The following is a 4,469-nucleotide window of genomic DNA, read 5'->3' as shown; positions in this document are numbered from 1 at the left end:
TTGTTTTGGTCCAGCGGTTGGGGTCAAAACAACCCAACAGCTGGGTTTGTCCCTTTTTAACCCAGCATTTAAGTGCAAATAACCTGGGTATTGTCTTTGACAGTTAAATAAAGCTTGATAAACAAGTTAATGGTCTGGTTAAGTCTAGTTTCGTCCATTTGAAATCTTTAGCCAAAGTAAAATCATGTCTTTCTTGTAAAAATAATGAAAGGGGAAATTCATCCAGTTATTACATCAAGGCTGGATTATTGTACTTGTCAGTATATTGGAATTACTGAATCATCTCTTACCTGGCTACAAACTACAAGATGAATCGGCCAGGCTTCTGACTGGGGTGACAAAATACCAGTCTTAAGCTCACTACATTGGTTTCCAGTTCAGCATACAATATGAGTATACAAAACATTATTTTGCCTAAAAATATATTCTTTCTTTGGGTTTAAATAATTGTGTCCACTAAATCACGGCATAGCAACTGCAACTGAGAGGACTTTAAAGGGATAGTTCACCACAAAATGAAAATTCTATCATTTACTCACCCTCATGTCGCTGCAAACCTGTATGACCTACATTCTTCTGTGGATAAAGTCAAAGTCAGCAAACAGCACAAAGTAACCACATCATTTATTCATGTTGCAATGCATGCTGGAAGTTCAAAAATCAGCAACAGTTGACCTTTGTTGGGTAAGTTACTCTAAAACAGTAATTAATTACTAGCTACTAATTACATCTTAAGCAGTGTAAATAGATTACTGTAGTAATTCCTCTCTAAAAAGTATTGCATTACTTATTACTCATTTCTAAATCCCATATCCTCGACCAGTTGAACAATACAAGGATAGACTTGAAACTGCTTATTTATTTAATGCAATTACATCAGAAGTAACTGTAATTGAATTACAAACAAATCAAGAGTAATCCTTTACTTTTTCAAGAGAAACGTAATTAAATTACAGTAATGAATTACTTTGTAATGCATTACACCCAACACTGCAGTGAACAATGTGCATTTGTGACATTGTTGGTCTAAACGTAAATTCTACAGGGCTTTAGAGTTTTGCACGCTCGTGTCTTTTCATTGTAACCAACAAAATGTAAACATTATGCAGATAAGTGATTTATCGTGCAGTGTAGAGAGATTTATTTATTAGAAGGGGAGTTTTCACAAGAGTGCAAAATATTTAAATGCAGGACTGAATTCAAAATGCGACTCTGATGTCAAAATCGATCTTGGAGTAAATGGAGACTAATATATTTGCCACATATTCTATATAACAATTTTCTTTGTTTATTTAATTGCTACCTTTTCACTTAACCTTTTTAAAGCAATGTTTACTTAATTGAAAAATGGTTAATGTTACATGCTGTTTTAATGTATATATTATTATTATTATTAGCATTAGCATTAATAATTGCCTTTTTTAATTTCAAATAGTTAAATAGTTATTATATATAATAATAGTTTTTGCTATGTACCGAGAACCATGAAATTATACTGGTATTGGTACAGACTACTGACATTTTGGTACTGTGACAACAACATCTGTAGTATTTTGAGAGAATGTTGTGAATTTGAACCTTTAATCATTACTAATTGATTTGTTTTTCACTATGAAATATGCTCTGAAAAATGTTCACAGAGAAGTATGGAAATTTGAGCCTGGAAAAGTATGTAATTTTTACGTTGAAAATGTGTAGGAACTCTTGTTAGCTCTTTCAGTGGTCAACTAATTTATCAGGTCTTACACTTGTGGACCTCCTGTTTTAACTTTATGATAGCACTGTACAAGGAGAATATTAAACAAAGAGACTAAATATGGCAGAGTTAATGATATGGTCAATGACATACTGGTAATGGTTAGAAAGTTAAGAGATAACAGCTAGTTAAGTGATAGGACAGTAAAATTTCACAAGGATAATTTTTCAAGTGATAATATGACCATTTAGAGAAGTGACCTGGTATGGTGATGCTGTTGCATTTACATCAGGACAGGAATATACAGGAGTGTAGGGATGGGACATAAATGCATTGTACTGCACAGATACCAGAGAAGATCTTCAGTTTCAGCTCACAGGTGATCATTCACAGGTAAGACATGCTGCAAGATTTGAAATGTGACGTCAAGTATAATGCTTTCCATTTGATTAAGTTCTTGATTTGTAGTATACAATGAATACGTAACATCAAGAACTAGGTTCAAAATTTGAAATAAATCATTGCTTTAATAGAATTCATAGAATTTACTCAAGTAAAAGGAATTTGAATTCAAATTAGGGTAGTAAACTAGAACATACAAACATCTGTGTATTTATAACTCCTTATTGTCTGGCTATTTTGAAATTCCTAAATATTTCTGAACAAAAAAAGACAAGATTTGACATATAGAATTCTATTAATAATAGTTGGTATATGTACATACGCCCTCACTTTGTATGCTCACTCACTTACCTTTACATGCCCTTTAACAACTGCCTGAACGCATCAAAAAATGTTTTTAAAATGTTTTTAAAAATTCGCAAGTTCAATTGGTTTCGGGACAAAAAATATTTTCTATAAAAGAATTACTTAAAATGTGGTATAGTGGTATCATTAGCCCTTGTATTTCTGTTTTGGATTTGTCTTCAAAGAGCCATCGTTGGTTTCGTCGACTGTTCCCCTTTAAATCTGCTAAAACCAAAAAAGAAAATGATAAAAATGTCATCCAGAGTGCAACTGATCTCAACAGCAACTTGAAATGGGTCGCATCAGCAGAAGTGCCGAAGGATGCAGTTTCTGTCAAGGATGAACAAAAAGAGTATTACATTGCTAATCTTCTGCCACAATGTGAGTTTTGCTTCTTTGACAAAGATGAAATGTCATGTATAACATTGTTACAGGAGCGTATAAGCAGCTCAGTTGTTAGTTATAATGCCATTATGTTTTTAGTGAACAAGGATAACTTTGAGATGATGGAATGGAAGAAATGTACCAATCGAAAGCTTCCACACATGTTCGTAGAAATATGAGATGAGAACTTTATTTAATTTTTTTAAATGAGGGGGACACTGATATGATCATATGTTATTGAAACAACTGAAGTCCTGACCTTAAACACTGACTTTAAAATGCAGCATTTAAACATTGTTGAGTATTTCATGTCGAGTGTGGTGACGTCAGAAAACCTAAGTGCTTAAAAATGTCCAAGCTTCCAACAAGAACTGCAAACTGTCCAAACATACGGTGGAATTGTCAACCAAAATATTGACAAAACAACTACTTACCAAACAGGTAGAACCCATACATTTGGAGTGAATGCAGAGATAGCAGTCTGTGGTAAAATTCTGACTATGGCAAGTATTGGAGGAAAATTTGGGCTTAAATATGACTACAGTCGCTCTCGATCTAACACTACGTCTGTAGTTGAGAAAACCCTGCACTCTGTGGGTATGGAGGTGGAGGTTCCACCCAACCATTCTTGCACTATTGAAATGACAAGCAATACCTTCACGGCTGAAGTCCCGTTTACTGGCGAAATGACTAGAATGTACAAAAATAATGAAATACGCAAGACCTTCATCCATCAGGAAGTAGTGGAAATTCAAACGCTTGTGAATCCCTGCCAACTGCTCTCTGAAGTAAGGACATGTTAGTCAAAACATAATCAGTGTCCAGCTTCTGTATTGGAAAACAAGTGACATTATGTAGGTGTATGATTATAATCTAATGTCGTCATCACAGAATCACCTTTAAATCAGCATTGAACAGACTACCAGCATTGTCGTTTGCCTCAGTTTCATTGTGCATCCTTTTTAAAGAAATATCTTTATGTTTATTTGTTCATTTTAAAAGTGTTTTTTTTTTCTGTCATACTGTTATTCAGTGGTTCCCAAACATTTTAAAAATATGGTAGCACCCATGTTATAGTGATCATTTCACAGCATCACTGAAAGAAAATTAAAAAAAAACAGCAAAAGATTCATTCTGTTGTCATGAATTCCCCACCTCAATCCGTGTATCATTCGATCATTCGTTTTTTTATTTAATATTGAAAGCAGAAAAATTAGAAAACGGCTCCTTTTTCGTTATTTTGTTTTTTCCAAAAAACGAAAATTCAGCTTAAATTTTCGTTTTTCGTTCATGGGTGGAAAAATGAATAAACAGCTTGAATATTCGATTTCTACATGTGGGCGGGAATTAAACGCCCCTTTCTGCTGATTGGTCAGCCGAAGATCAAACCGTGCCATCATCAGTTCTTCCGCAGTATCACGCAGCAGAATAATAGTCCTCCACTGCTGCAGTTGTATGGATTAATAACCCATTTGATCAATTTCATATTTTTCTCATCAAACAGACTAATGAATAGCTCGACACAACTCGTACCGGGGCAGAGTCTAGACAGGTCTTTCTTCTGTGTAGACCAGCGGTTCTTAAAGTGATAGGGGGACCAAGAAATAATTTGCTATAGCCTAAAGTATTTCCAGACTGTAAA

At 34.3% G+C, this 4,469-nt stretch overlaps 1 pseudogene; it reads left to right on the top strand.

Annotated features, from left to right (window-relative positions):
* Positions 1-2,571: 2,571 nt before the first annotated feature.
* LOC107676233 (natterin-3-like) lies at positions 2,572-3,630 on the top strand (annotated as a pseudogene).
* Positions 3,631-4,469: the final 839 nt, after the last annotated feature.

The sequence above is a fragment of the Sinocyclocheilus anshuiensis genome, unplaced genomic scaffold (assembly GCF_001515605.1).
Source record: "Sinocyclocheilus anshuiensis isolate Anshui unplaced genomic scaffold, SAMN03320099.WGS_v1.1 scaffold469, whole genome shotgun sequence".
Lineage (NCBI taxonomy): Eukaryota > Metazoa > Chordata > Actinopteri > Cypriniformes > Cyprinidae > Sinocyclocheilus > Sinocyclocheilus anshuiensis.
The sequence above is the reverse complement of the archived record's forward strand: the minus strand, read 5'-3'. Positions and strand labels throughout refer to the sequence as shown.